This window comes from Bos javanicus, chromosome 6, assembly GCF_032452875.1.
Source record: "Bos javanicus breed banteng chromosome 6, ARS-OSU_banteng_1.0, whole genome shotgun sequence".
Classification (NCBI taxonomy): domain Eukaryota; kingdom Metazoa; phylum Chordata; class Mammalia; order Artiodactyla; family Bovidae; genus Bos; species Bos javanicus.
In genome coordinates this window covers 106216487-106232660 of record NC_083873.1, presented here as the reverse complement: position 1 = coordinate 106232660, position 16174 = coordinate 106216487, and the positions used below count along the sequence as shown (strand labels likewise).

Below are 16174 nucleotides of genomic sequence, written 5' to 3'. Positions count from 1 at the left end.
ATGGAAAAATTCCTCTAGGGTCTAAATTCCTTTCAAAGTAAAAGGAAAGAAATACAATGCCTGCTGCACAGTAAGAACTCAAAAGTATGTGTTTAATAAACTAATAAATGAATCCTGATTCTCTTTTTTTTTAAAGATTAAACAATACTACTTATACACATTGTCATCGAAGTTTGGAGACATATTTACTGTTATAAAGTTTTGGCAAGAATGCAAATGGGCACAATGTTTGGGAAAGCTAGTCTGAATATAGGGCAAATGTTTTTAAATGCCTTTGCCCATTATTGTTAAGGTAAACCAGTTTTGTGCAGATGGACATTCCCACTGTAAAATACATATATATATTTGAAGCATCAGAGCACTATTAAAGCAGCAACTACTTGACCCAAAGTCTATACAGGTGACTCCGACATTTGGCAGTACTTTTCATCTAGTGGATTGAAAAGTGTATTGAGTTCATCGTTTCTCAAGAGCAGCTGGAAGACTAACAAGCAGAAGAAAGCTTCCAGCATCCTCCTGGTTGTATGAGATAAGGGACTTCAAACAAATCTCAATTTTAAAAAATGTTGTTAGAATTTATTTACAAAACAGAAATAGATATAGAGAACAAACTTATGGTTGTCAGGGAGAAAGGTGGGGAGGGAAAGATTACCGAATGTGTGCATGATCAGACCTGTCCAACTCTTTGCAACTCTATGGACTGTAGCCCACCAGGCTCCTCTGTCCATGGGATTGTCCTGGTGAGAATACTGGAGAGGGTTGCCATTTCCTCCTCCAGAGTATCTTCCTGAACCAGGGATTGAACCAGCGTCCATCCACGTCTCCTGATGGGCAGGTGGATTCTTTTACCACTGAACCCACTGGGGAAGTCCATTGGGAGTTTGGAATTGACAGGTACACAGTGCTGTATTTAAAATAAAATGCCTTTTCATGTAAAAACTTATATATATATATATATATATATATATATATATATATATAATTTATTGAAGAGCTGAAAAAAACAAATGTATGTGTTAAGTCACTTGGTCATGTCCAACTCTTTGCGACCCATTGGACTGTAGCCAGCCAGACTCCTCTGTCCATGGAATTCTCCAGGCAAGAATACTGGAGTGGGTAGCCATTCCCTTCTCCAGGGTATATTCCCAATTCAGGGATTGAACCCAGGTCTCCTGCATTGCAGGCAAATTCTTCACTGTCTGAGACAAAGTAGACAAAATCTGTGAGATAGGGAGCTGGTCTGTCACTTCAGCATGTATAGAGGATCTGGATACATAAATGATTGTCAAATAGAAAAATAAATAAATAAGTCACAAAATTGATAAATAAATAAATGCATATTTAATGTCATTTATTTGGAATTCCACATGCTAGAACAAGGGACAAGACTTCACAGACAGCATCTCACTTTTCAAGAGGAGGCTAAGGAAATATAATCAGTAAGGGGAATCCTGGATGGGATTCTGGGACAGAAAAATTTATTTCAACTGAAGTCCCATATTTTAGGTCATTTGCATAAAGCTTTAGCTATTTAGTTTAGTTTTGGTGCAGAAATCTAAATTCTTAAGTAAAACCAAATATACTATGAGCCAAAAACAGATTTTTCCTTTTTCTGATTTTCCTTCTGTTGTTAACTCATTTAATACTACAGAACAACACACAAAATACAGCTTTGTAAAATCAAAAAAAGTCAATAAACACTTTTATTTCACTTTTAAATTTACTTTTATCATCTTTTCATATTTAAAAAGAATTTAATACTAAATCTTTAAGTTTGGAATTAATATTTTGAAAAATACAGAATTCAAAAAGGGCCTTTTGTAAAGAAAGAGGATGTACTATCCTTGCTATTAAGCAAGATGTTAAGATTCTTGGCATCAGGACGAAGTGTTTTGTCAATTCATTGCCCTGTGACTTGTTTTATCATGCCAAGTTAAAACACCACTAGAAAAAAAAAAAAAAAGATTGTTAGTTTTAAAAATGTTTAATTCTTTTAATTTTTAGTTTCAAACATTTACTCTTATCCCATTGCTTTTGATAAAAATCATTAGCTACATATAATGAAAATATTCAGCTTCAAATGTATCACATTTTATATGTTTTACAAACATATGTTTCATATATTTCAACTTGTATATCTTAATAATTTTCTTGGGGAAAGGGCTCTTTTCCAAACAAATGTATCTCAAGGTTAAGCTATTTCTGAACTTCATTTTCATTGCAACATATTTGTAATACGTTTTTAAATTCCAAACATTTTTAAGGTGGCAAATTTCTTTATACAAAAACTAACATGGTAGTTTAAAAACAGGGTCCCCAAAATGTTGACTCTTCTCCCATCAAACAGTAAGATATATGTCCTCTCCCCTTGAATCTAGTCTCTGTGTCTTCTTGACCAATACATGGAAATGATGCTATACAGGTTCTGTACCTAGACCTTCAAAAACTGATTGCTACTATTTCCTGTCTCTACTTTTACTCTCAAAAATCTTGCCACGGACAGTGAGGACAAGCAAGCCACTCCATAGAAGAGACCTTATGAGAGAAAACTAATGGACAGACAGGTGACTCACTAATCCACATTGTACAACCTCAGCTAACACAGCATTGAGAAGAGATGAACAATCCCTGCTCCCCAAATTACAAATTTGTGCGCAAAATAAATTGTGGTTGTTATTTCATCCACTTAATTTGGGGACAATTTCAGTTCAGTCAGTTCAGTCGCTCAGTCATGTCTGACTCTTTGTGACCCCATGAACCAAGCACACCAGGCCTCCCTGTCCATCACCAATTTCCAGAGTCCACCCAAACCCATGTCCGTCGAGTCGGTGATGCAATCCAACCATCTCATCCTCTGTTATCCCTTCTCCTCCCGCCCTCAATCTTTCCCAGCATCAGGGTCTTTTCAAATGAGTCAGCTCTTCACATCAGGTGGCCAAAGTATTAGAGTTTCAGCTTCAACATCAGTCCTTCCAATAAACACCCAGGACTGATTTCCTTTAGGATGGACTGGTTGGATCTCCTTGCAGTCCAAGGGACTCTCAAGAGTCTTCTCCAACACCACAGTTCAAAAGCATCAATTCTTCAGTGCTCAGCTTTCCTTATAGTCCAACTCTCACATCCATACATGACCGCTGGAAAAACCACAGCCTTGACAAGACAGACTCTGTTGGCAAAGTAATGTTTCTGCTTTTTAATAAGCTGTCTAGGTTGGTCATAACTTTCCTTCCAAGGAGTAAGCGTCTTTTAATTTCATGGCTGCAATCACCATCTGCTGTGATTTTGGAGCCCAGAAATATTAAGTCAGCCACTATTTCCACTGTTTCCCCATCTATTAGCCATGAAGTGATGGGACCGGATGCCATGACCTTCGTTTTCTGAATGTTGAGCTTTAAGCCAACTTTTTCACTCTCCTCTTTCACGTTCATCAAGAGGCTTTTTATTTCTTCCTTACTTTCTGCCATAAGGGTGGTGTCATCTGCATAGCTGAGGTTATTGATATTTCTCCCAGCAATCTTGATTCCAGCTTGTGCTTCTTCCAGCCCAGCGTTTCTCATGATGTACTCTGCATAGAAGTTAAATAAGCAGGGTGACAATATACAGCCTTGACGTACTCCTTTTGCTATTTGGAACCAGTCTGTTGTTCCATGTCCAGTTCTAACTGTTGCTTCCTGACCTGCATACAGGTTTCTCAAGAGGCAGATCAGGTGGTCTGGTCTTCCCATCTCTTTCAGAATTTTCCACAGTTTATTGTGATCCATACAGTCAAAGGCTTTGGCATAGTCAATAAAGCAGAAATAGATGTTTTACTGGAACTCTTTTGCTTTTTCCATGATCCAGCGGATGTTGGCAATTTGATCTCTGATTCCTCTGCCTTTTCTAAAACCAGCTTGAACATCTGGAAGTTCACGGTTCACATATTGCTGAAGTGTGGCTTGGAGAATTTTGAGCATTACTTTACTAGTGTGTGAGATGAGTGCAATTGTGCAGTACTTTGAGCATTCTTTGGCATTGCCTTTCTTTGGGATTGGAATGAAAACTGACCTTTTCCAGTCCTGTGGCCACTGCTGAGTTTTCCACATTTGCTGCCATATTGAGTTCAGCACTTTCACAGCGTCCTCTTTCAGGATTTGAAATAGCTCAACTGGTATTCCATCACCTCCATTAGCTTTGTTCATAGTGATGCTTTCTAAGGCCCAAATGGCTTCACATTCCAGGATGTCTGGCTCTAGGTGAGTGATCACATCATCGTGATTATCTTAGTCATGAAGATCTTTTTTTTTGGTACAGTTCTTCTGTGTATTCTTGCCACCTCTTCTTAATATCTTCTGCTTCTGTTAGGTCCCTACCATTTCTGTCCTTTATTGAGCCCATCTTTGCATGATATGTTCCCTTAGTATCTCTAATTTTCTTGAAGAGATCTCTAGTCTTTCCCATTCTATTGTTTTCCTCTATTTCTTTGCACTGATCACTGAGGAAGGCTTTCTTATCTCTCCTTGCTCTTCTTTGGAACTCTGCGTTCAGATGGGTGTATCTTTTCTTTTCCACTTTACTTTTTGCTTCCCTTCTTTTCACAGCTATTTGCAAGACCTCCTCAGACAGCCATTTTGCCTTTTTGTATTTCTTTTTCTTGGGGATGGTCTTGATTCCTGTCTCCTGTACAATGTCACGAACCTCCATCCATAGTTGGGGCAATTTACTCTGCAGCAAAAATAGCTAGAGTACTACCGCTTACAATTTTGTAATCTACAACTGAATGAAAGTTCTTAAACATATTTACATTCTAGTATCTTGTAAGTGCCTCCTGATACAGTATGACCTTTTAAAATTTACTAATTCTTCCTTTCACTTTGGATCTTTATAATAAATTAATGAAAGCAAAGTCATTCTACCTAGAATTATTTCTACTAGTAGCTTTCAAAAATTTAAGTCAACAGTGAAAAAGTTTTTGTAGTGGTGGAACAGATTGTGGTTATGTTTACATGAATTTATGCATGTGGTACAATTTCATAGAACTATATACCAAAAATAAAACTTAACAGACTTCATGCAAAAACTTGCAAAATCTGAATAAGGTCTGCACTTGAGTTATTATTACTGCACCCATGCCAGTTTCGTAGTTTTGAAAAGGCACTATGATTTTTTTAATTATATTAACAATTGGGAAAAGCTGGATGAAAGTACACAGGAGTCCTGTATTATTTTTGAAACTTCTTGAGAGACAAACTATTTCAAAGTAAAAAGTTATAATAAAAGATTAAGGCCTGGGCAATAGAAAAAGTCATTTCAGTAAAATAACTCAGTCTGGCAAGAAGTCTCTAGTCCATTTATTACAGTTAGAAGAGAGACTACCAGCTAGGGTTTCTAGAATGAGCACTCTTAGGGGCTCAGAGACTTCAGTGATGATGCTTGAAAGGCTTATCCTTATGTTGACACAGACAATTTCATAAAGGAGATTCTGTCATCCTCTGGAAAGGAAAACAAAAGTGTAGGCACTTGGTGCAAGTATGGTTTTAAGCACACGAGAAACACATGAAGGTCACAGGCTTTATTTGGACGTTCATTTTTCCAATGCCTGCATTCTTTAGTGGTGACAGTTTCCTAACCTGCCGTGATAGATGGACCAAGTTTTTAAATAGAGTAAGTCTCCAACACATGAATGAGTTCAATTCCGAGATCACATTCATACGTCCAATTTATTCATAAGTCCAACGAAGTTAACCTGGGCACCCAAGTAACACAATAAGCTATGGAGTACTGTACTATAGGTTTATAATGCTTTTCACACAAATAATACATAAAAAATGAATAAATACAAAAAATAAACATTTCTTCACGTGTTTTGAACTTTCATTAGGTATATACACATTAAGTTTTCTTATGTTTTTTTGAGAATAAACTCTTTGTTGTTGTTGTTCAGTTGCTAAGTCATGTCCAACTCTTTGTGACTCCATGGACTACAGCATGTCAGGCTTCCCTGTCCTTCACTATCTCCCAGAGTTTGCTCAAACTCACGTCCATTGAGTCAGTGATACCATCCAACCATCTCATCCTCAGTCATCCCTTTCTCCTCCTGCCTTCAGTCCTTCCCAGCATCAGGATCTTTTCCAATGAGTCAGCTCTTCACATCAGGTGGTCAAAGTATTAGAGTATCAGCTTCAGCATCAGTCCTTCCAGTGAATATTCAGGGTTGATTTCCTTTAGGATTGACTGGTTTGATCTCCTTGCTGTCCAAGGTATTCTCAAAAGTCTTCTCCAGCACCACAATTCAAAAACATCAATTCTTCAGCTCTCAGCCTTCTTTATGGTCCAGCTCTCACATCAATATGTGACTACCAGAAAAACTATAGGTTTGACTATATGGATTTTTGTCAGCAAAGTGATGTCTTTGCTTTGTAATATGCTGTCTAGGTTTGTCATAGTTTTTCTTCTAATTGTCTTTTAATCTCATGGCTGCAGTCATCATCAACTCCTTTATCATTACATCATGCCCTTTATTTAAAGAAAGTAGCGTTTACATACATCCACTACCATATGTAACATAGCTAGTGGGAAACTGTTATATAACACAATAACTTCAGTCCAGCACTCTTTGACGATCCAGAGAGGAAGGATGGGCGGTAGTATGGGAGGAAGCCTTAAGAGGGAGGGATATATGTGGTGGTGGTGGTTTAGTGGCTAAGTCATGACCGACTCTTGTAAACCCATAGACTATAGCCTGCCAAGGATGGGATTTTCCAGGCAAAAATACTGGAGTGGGTTGCTATTTCCTTCTCCAGGGAATCTTCCTGATCCAAGGATAGAACCCCTATCTCCCACATTGCAAATGGATTCTTTACCAACTGAGCTACCAGAGGAGGAGGGGGACATATATATTTATGTTCATTTTAGTTATAATTATGCTTCTGATGCTGGGAGGGATTGGGGGCAGGAGGAGAAGGGGACGACAGAGGATGAGATGGCTGGATGGCATCACTGACTCGATGGACGTGAGTCTGAGTGAACTCCGGGAGTTGGTGATGGACAGGGAGGCCTGGCGTGCTGCCATTCATGGGGTCGCAAAGAGTCGGACACGACTGAGCGACTGATCTGATCTGATCTGATGCTTAGTTCATATCATTGTTGGCAGAAGCCAACACACTATTATAAAGGGAGCATTTTAAACCTCACAATACAGTGCCTTGAAAAGTAGAGTAGTACAGTACAATAACTGGCATCCAGGGGCTGGCATCCAGTGAACAAGCAAGAAGAACTATCGACTAGTAGAGGGAGAGGAGGTGGGAGACGGTAGAGCTGAAGAATCATTAGCAACAGGAGACAGAGGGCAGGTTGCAATTTCACTCATGCCTGCTGCTGATGGAACAGGTTCTGGTTCTTGGCTGAATTCAGTTCTATCTATCCTCCTTAATAAAACAAGCCAGAGATGTCTGGATAGTGGCTCTTTTTTTCTCATCATAGATGACACGATATCACTGATTTGCATTCTGAATGACTGCTGCAACCTTTGTGCACAGCTTTCTGTTTGGGTGCTGCACCTCAAAAACTAGCTGTAATCCCTCAAATAGAACCAAGTGACTGAACACATGTTCACAGCTTTGAAAGTTCGCAACTTGGAGGTCTGTGTGTAGGGGACTTAGTGTATGTGAGGGTTTGGTCTTGTGGATTTTTGGTATTTGTAAAAGTCTTCTCCAGTTTCTCCTCTTCTCTGTAGGCTCTTAATCATGTTCAGAAACCTCTCCAGAGCATGTTGTGAGGGAGGTCAGGCAGGACGGCATCTTTCTTTTGTAAGCCTCATCTTCCTAGCGATATTTCATACCTATTTGACAAGGGAATAATTTTTCCATGTTTTTTCTCCCATGGTTCAGGATCTAACAAGGGAAAACCATTATTGGGGGATATCTATGGGGAGCTGGTTTCCTCTCTTAATTCATTCCCTGGTGGTTCAGACGGTAAAGAATCTTGCTGCAATGCAGGAAACATGGGTTCAATCCCTGTGGCAGAAAGATCCCCTAGAGAAGGGAATGGCAGCCCACTCCAGTATTCCTGCCTGGAGGATTCCACGGGCAGAGGAACCTAGTGGGCTACAGTCCATGGAGTTGCAAGAAGTCTACAGAACTAAGCAGCTAACAGTTTTATTTCTTCACGTGGGGAGCTGGTTTTCTCTCTTAACGCATATTATAAGCACCATATAAGAGGACCATCATAGTTCAACAAAAATTAAGGTGTAAGTGTTCTTAAGAGCTCAAAAATTTGGAACGATCCATTTTGTATAGGAATCAAAATGCAGCACACACACACAAGCAATCTCCAGTTTGAAGAGGGGAAGGAGTCAGGCAGCAAAAGGAAGCCAGATAGCCAGGCTCAGCTTATGCTTCCTACATATGAGTGAAAGCTTTCCGGAACATCGACTAGCTCAAGAATAGAGCCTCACAACATCATCAATCCCTAGATGACAGAGGAGTGGTAAGGAGAAGACAGATTTGAGACATCAAAGGGTCTCATCATATGTCCATGTGATTGTCACTTTGTAGCCCTTTTCCATTGTTCTCCAGATTAGAAGACTCCAAACCCTGCCCAGAGGACTGCAGAAACATTAAAATGTGACACTACCATTTATTAACATATCTGCACATGAAAAGAAATGAGAAGAGACTACACCAGCCAAAAGCCAGGTAATGAGTTTGCCTCACTTCTTAACACTGCAGTTTCCCCCAGGTTTGATTTATTCATGAATATCACCTGACATTTCATGTCCCCATGGTATCTCTCCAAAACAAAATATTCTAATAATCAGAAAGAAAAAGTCAGAAACCCCAAAATTCAGATGGACAACAGTTCCAAGCGTGTATCATTGTATAGGAGGCAGGGATCAAGACCATCTCCAAGAAAAAGAAATGCAAAAAAGCAAAATGGTTTTCTGAGGAGGCCTTACAAATAGCTGTGAAAAAAAGGGAAGTGAAAAGCAAAGGAGAAAAGGAAAGATATAAGCATCTGAATGCAGAGTTTCAAAGAATAGCAAGAAGAGATAAGAAAGCCTTCCTCAGTGATCAATGCAAAGAAATAGAGGAAAACAATAGAATGGGAAAGACTAGAGATCTCTTCAAGAAAATTAGAGATACCAAGAGAACATTTCATGCAAATATGGGCTCAATAAAAAACAGAAATGATATGGACCAAACAGAAGCAGAAGATATTAAGAAGAGGTGGCAAGAATACACAGAAGAACTGTACAAAAAAAAAAAAAAGATCTTCATGACCCAGATAATCACAATGGTGTGATCACTCACCTAGAGCCAGACATCCTGGAATGTGAAGCCAATTGGACCTTAGGAAGAATCATTATGAACAAAGCTAATGGAGGTGATAGAATACCAGTTGAGCTATTCAAATCCTGAAAGATGATGCTGTGAAAGTGCTGAACTCAAAATGCCAGCAAATTTGGGAAAGTCAGCAGTGGCCACAGGACTGGAAAAGGTCAGTTTTCATTCCAATCCCAAAGAAAGGCAATGCCAAAGAATGCTCAAACTACTGCACAATTGCACTCATTGCACATTAATAAAGTAATGCTTAAAATTCTCCAAGCCAGGCTTCAGCAATATGTGAACTGTGAACTTCCAGATGTTCAAACTGGTTTTAGAAAAGGCAGAGGAATCAGAGATCAAATTGCTAACATCCGCTGGATCATGGACAAAGCAAAAGAGTTCCAGTAAAACATCTATTTCTGCTTTATTGACTATGACAAAGCCTTTGACTGTGTGGATCACAATAAACTGTGGAAAATTCTGAAAGAGATGGGAAGACCAGGCCACCTGATCTGCCTCTTGAGAAACCTGTATGCAGGTCAGGAAGCAACAGTTAGAACTGGACATGGAACAACACACTGGTTCCAAATAGGAAAAGGAGTACGTCAAGGCTGTATATTGTCACCCTGCTTATTTAACTTCTATGCAGAGTACACCATGAGAAATGCTGGGCTGGAAGAAGCACAAGCTGAAATCAAGATTGCCGGGAGAAATATCAATAACCTCAGATATGCAGATGACACCACCCTTATGGCAGAAAGTGAAGAAGAACTAAAGAGGCTCCTAATGAAAGTGAAAGAGGAGAGTGAAAAAGTTGGCTTAAAGCTCAACATTCAGAAAACGAAGATCATGGCATCTGGCCCCATCACTTCATGGCTAATAGATGGGGAAACAGTGGAAACAGTGGCTGACTTTATTTTTGGGGGCTCCAAAATCACTGCAGATGGTGATTGCAGCCATGAAATTAAAAGACTCCTTGGAAGGAAAGTTATGACCAACCTAGACAGCATATTAAAAAGCAGAGACATTACTTTGCCAATAAAGGTCTGTCTAGTCAAGGTTATAGTTTTTCCAGTGGTCATGTATGGATGTGAGAGTTGGACTATAAAGAAATCTGAGTGCCTAAGAATTGATGCTTTTAAACTATAGTGCTGGAGAAGACTCTTGAGAGTCCCTTGGACTGCAAGGAGATCCAACAAGTCCATCCTAAAGGAGATCAGCCCTGGGTGTTCATTGGAAGGACTGATGCTGAAGCTGAAACTCCAATACTTTGGCCACCTGATGCGAAGAGCTGACTCATTTGAAAAGACCCTGACGCTGGGAAAATTTGAGGGCAGGAGGAGAAGGGGATGACAGAGGATGAGATGGTTGGATGGTATCATCGACTAGATGGACGTGGGTTTGGGTGAGCTCTGGGAGTTGATGATGGACAGGGAGGCCTGGCGTGCTTCGGTTCATGGAGTCACAAAGAGTCGGACATGACTGAGTGAACTGAACTGATCTGATTTCATATGTGAGAACATCCAAACGGCCAATAAGCAATGACAACCTGGAATTTTTTGTTTTTGTTTTTTAAAAAATATGGATTTAAATCATAATGAGAAACCAGCCCACCAAAATGGCTAAAATTTAAGAAATTGGCCATACCAGGTACTATGAGGCTGTAAACTGAAATTAATATAAACTTCTAGTAAACATTGTAATTGATGTAATCAATTTGGAGAAGTGTTTCCAGCCATGTCTACTAAAACTAAATCTTGCCTACCCTATGATCCAGCAAGTTCTATGAAAAGGAGAGCTTGCAGTCAACAACATTCATGGCAACATCATTCAATAATATTTCACAGGCAGACACAACTCAGATTTCCAAGAAGAGTAGACTGTATAAATAAACGGTGATATAAGTAAACACTCCCACAATATGAGGAAATGCACATGCCGCTGCTGTGTGCAACTTCTTGGCAGGGTCTCCTAAACATCACAGTAGGGAAAGAATGGCTGACACAGAGGAGAACCATCTGTGTGATTCTATTATAGAGCTCAGCAGCAAGCCTCGCTGATCTATGCCGGTAACAGTCAGGGTCATGGTTTTGGTACTGACCAGGGTTCTTTGTCATTATTGCTCAGTTGCTAAGTCATGTCTGACTCTTTGTGACCCCATGGACTGCAGCACACCTGGGTTCTTGGTCTTCCCCAGTCAGCAGAAATTGACTAGACCCAGACAAGAAATTCAGGCAAGACTTTATCAGGGTCCTGGTTGGAGTATGGAGGAGTGAGAATAAGTAACATGCTCCTTTGCTTGCCCCCTCTCTGAGACAGGGTGAGTTTGTTTCTTACACAGAATGAGAGTAGGAATATGTCCAGGGGTCTGGTTGAGAGAGGCTTAGTTCATTTGCTCGCCCCTCTGCTGGTACTGAGTGCAGGGGGCTTACTCAGTACCCTGCTTCTGCTCCTGGCTCTTCAGAAGTTGCAGTAGGGGTTTTTTCTTTGTTTTGTTTTGGTGTTTTTGTATCTTTCATCCAGAATTTGCCCCAGCTGTATACCCACGCTGTTCCTTTTTAGTCTCATACGGTTTCCTTGCATTTTGTTGCTCAAGGAGGCGTGTCCAGGCGCAAACATTGCAGCACTGCAAGAGGAGCCCAAGTTGCAGCTGGTCTCAGTTTCCCCTTGGCAGGAGGGGCCCTGGCGTGTGTGGTGGACAGTGTGATGGACTCCCCTAAGCCCCCTCAGATCCCATTTATCATTTCAGTACAATCAGCTCCCCTGTGCCTCTGCAGGCCTTTCAGTGGACAGTACCTGCGGGGCTTCTTAGACCAGCCGTCCTTGTGGAGCCTTTGGCAGTAAGCACAGAGGCTAGTAGGGTCTGGAGTCTGCGCTTTCTGTTCCTGCAGAGACTTTGCTGCCACTGGGAGTAGGCTAGTTCAGCCCCCAGGACACACAAGGACAGTGCTGAGGCCACTCACCCCTGAGTTCTCCCACCCCTGAGTCCTCCTCTCGGCTCAGACTGAAGCGACCTGGGGAGGAAGGCCTTTCACTCTGAGGACCCCTTCCTCCCCTTCCCTCATCTGTCTCCCATGGGAGCATTTCCTTAGTAATTCACTTGCAGACAATTTCTCCTCGTGGCATCTCCTTCTGGTAAACCGAGCCTGAGTAGGAAGGCAATAGCCAGCTGTTGTTGAAAAAGCTAGTTGGACCAAAAGGATGCTGGTAATGTTGATGTGTTCACTTTAGAATAGATTATTGGGCAATTATTATTTTTAGTTTTCTCCATGTACACTATTTTTCAAAAAGAAAAGTTTTTTAAAAACCTAAACCCTGTGACTAGAAAAATCCAGAATTTTGTCCTAGAATGTTTTCATACAGTTATGTAGTGATTTAAGTTTAAGAATGTTCATTATTTATATATTTAAAATAACAAATAAAAACATGGGGTTTTTTTATTTTATTTTACTTTTAAACTTTACAATATTGTATTAGTTTTGCCAAATATCGAAATGAATCTGCCACAGGTATACATGTGTTCCCCATTCTGAACCAATTTTAAGCTGTAGTATGTTAACATCTATACCACATTATTATAAAACATTTAAAATTATTTAATGACATAAAAATACCAATAAGTATTATTTTAACAATAAATTACACAGCAGTACATAAAATACAGTTCCCATCTGGAAAACTACAAATGTATATTTTTTTAATGTGCATCAAGATATTAGTAGCACTTACCTTTCAATGGTACAATTATGCCTATTTTTTTCACTCTCTTCCAAAGTCTTCACCATATTTTCTCAATTTTCTATGATAAATATGCAGTTATTTTAACCAAAAATGTAAAAAAAAAAATGTTTTGCCAAATAATGTTCACATCATGGAAAATACAGTAGCCTTTAAAAATAGGTGGATATTCTCCACACCCAATCAAGATGACTACTATCCAAAAAGGAAGGAGTAAAAACAGAAAATAATGTATGAGGTGAGGATGTAGATAAATTGAAATCTTTGTGTACTGTGGATGGGAATGTAAAAATGGCACAGCAACTATGGAAAACGATATGGCACTTCTTAAAAACTGAAAATAGAACTACCATATCAACCAGAGATTTCTCTTCTGGGTATGTGTCCAAAAGAACTGAAAACAGAGTCTCAAAGAGATATCGCTATACCGACGTGCACAGACGCACTATTCACAATAGCTAAAAGACAGAAGCCACCCATGCATCCATTAAAGGACTAACGGGTAACTAAAATGTGGTATACACATATACAATTCAATGTGATTTAGCCTTAAAAAGGAATGAAATTCTGACACATACTATGACATGAATGGATCTCAAAGACAGTATGCTATGTGAAATAAGCCAGTCACGAAGGGACAAGTACGGTATGACTCCATTATAGGAAGAATTTAGAGTAGCCAAATTCATACAAACATGAAGTCGAATGGAGGTTGTCAGGTACTAGCAGGGGAAGGACCAGGGGAGTTGTGTAAAGGGTATAGACTTGTGATTTTGCATGAAGAAAAATTCTGTAGACTTTGTTGCACAGTATTGTGAATAAACTTAAAAATGTAGAACTGTATACTTAAAATGATTAAGATGATAAATTTTATGTTATATGCACTGTATCAAAATAAAAAAAAAATGGTGGATATGACAATGCCATTTAAGGATGGGAGAGGTAGAGCAATTCCAGGACTTTAATCCTATTCACTGCTCAGCAAACATTCCCTCTGCTAATTAGCTCTGCATCATCATCAGCGGTTTCCTTTATCCACAGTGCTTTATGCTTTGGACAAGTGTTGCCCAATAGTAGTTGTTGTTCAGCCGCTCAGTCACGTCCAGCTGTTTGTGACCCTATGGACTGCAGCACTCCAGGCTGCCCTGTTCCTCACCACCTACCGGAGCTTGTTCAAACTCATGTCCATTGAGTCAGTGATGCCATCCAACCATCTTGTCTTCTGTCGTCCCCTTCTCCTGCCTCCAATCTTTCCCAGCATCAGGGTCTTTTCCAATGAGTCAGCTCTTCTCATCACCTGGCCAAAGTACTGGAGCTTCAGGTTCAGCATCAGTCTTTCCAATAAATATTCAGGATAATTTCCTTTAGGATTGACTGGTTTGATCTCTTTGCAGTCCAAGGAGATCTTGTCCAATAGAATCTCCTGCAATGATGGGATTATTATATAACTGAGCTGTCTGTCTAAAGCAATAATCACAAGTAGTATGGCTGCTGAGCCTTTGAAATGTGCCTAGTGTGACTGAGGATCTACATTTTTTATCTAAATATCATGAATTGAACTTAAGTAGTTCCATGTAGCCATAAGAGCCTTCTACATTAATACTAGTCTAGTTTCCTAGGTGGTGAAGTGGTAAAGAATCTACCTGCCAATGCAGGAGACTTGGGTTCAACCCCTGGGTCAGAAAGATCCTCTGGAGGAGGCAATGGCAATCCTCTCCTGTACTCTTGCCTGGAAAATTCCATGGACATAGGAGTTTTGCATGCTACATTCCTGAGGTCGTAAAGAGTTGGAAATGGCTGAGCATGCACACACACAGACTTTTGTGTTAATCTTTCTCTACTGCTGGATGAACTTTGCCTGTGATAATTTTGAGAAAACAGAAGAAAAGCTCTCCACTCACAGCAGTTCTTATATTTCTCTTTTGCTTGATTACAGTTATCCCAGTTGTTGGAACCACATCCCCTAAACAGAATGCTTTCTCTACCTTTCCCACATGAAGAACCACCTCTGTGATCTTCCTTTTCATCTGCTCTGCTGGCAAACATTTGTCATTGTGAAATAGCTGATAAGCGCTTTGCTGAGTTTCTGATTGTTATCAGATTACAGAGTCCTGTAGGGGATCATTGGTGAAGCATAAGCCAAGACAGTGTGAGTAATTTGGTGGCAACTATAGCTTCTCGGGTATAATTAGCTGCTGCTGGGTGCCCTTTCTTTACCTGGGGAAGTCAGGCATTCAGAGAGATGGCTGCCCTGATTATGGAATAAACTCATACAGAAGGCAGCAAAGCAATATTTTGAGGAAGGAAAGGATAAGCACTGGAATCAGATGGCTCTGGGCTTAATTCCTTTTATGGCAAATATAATCTATCATCTTGAACAAGTCCAAACTGCTCTGATACCACTGTATTTTGTATGCACAGGAGGAGGATAATAATACATTTTAGATGATTAAGCCTGGTGTACAGTGTTCAGTCAGTAAATGTCAACTGTTAAAAATGGCTAACTACATCCTTGCTCTTCTTTCCATTACCTCATCTTTATCTCTTTATCCACTAGACTGTAACAGAAATAAAATGTTTATAACCCCACCTGCCTTTTAAATAAAGTGTCTCTGTGAACTTGGCCCTCCATTTTGCTTAGAAAAATAACACATTGCAGGGATAATTCACTAACTAATTTATTTAGTTGGAAGGAAGTTGCAGTTCTTATTTGCTGTTTTGTTCTGCCGTCTTCTCTGGAGGTGGTTTGGGGATGGAAGCCAATGAAAGAGGTAAAAGAAAAGCTGGACCTGCTTGGAGCAATAGCAAGGTAGGGACAGGGGACATACCACCCTGGTACAATCCACCCTGGTACAGCCAAGCAATGACTTTGAAGACTAGAAATACCCTTATGAGTTCTGAAGCCACTGGCTGCCAAGCATGTGATGCAAGCTCCCTGCTTTGATACTCCCATAAACCCTTTTAGAACTTACTTTGCTTATTAGAGCTTTTGGCATAAATGGATGCTTGTTAGGAAACTCAATGAGAAGCTCAATTCTGCCGCTATATAAACGAGGAACAAAAACAGAGAGAGTAGCCAACATACATACAGCCAACATAAATGGCGTGCCCATTTATCCACTCATTCATCTAGA

At 40.0% G+C, this 16174-nt stretch overlaps 1 long non-coding RNA gene across 3 annotated transcripts in view; it reads right to left on the bottom strand.

Moving 5' to 3' along the window:
- Window positions 1-1718: 1718 nt before the first annotated feature.
- LOC133249853 (uncharacterized) overlaps window positions 1719-16174 on the bottom strand; it is a 65340-nt gene continuing 50884 nt past the window's right edge. Inside the window, exon 8 of one of the 3 annotated variants that reach the window (XR_009737123.1) lies at window positions 1719-1944. This is a non-coding gene — a long non-coding RNA (uncharacterized LOC133249853). Of the gene's footprint in view, window positions 1945-13892; window positions 14464-16174 lie in introns of those variants that run through there. The other 2 variants (XR_009737126.1, XR_009737125.1) reach the window with 2 other exon arrangements.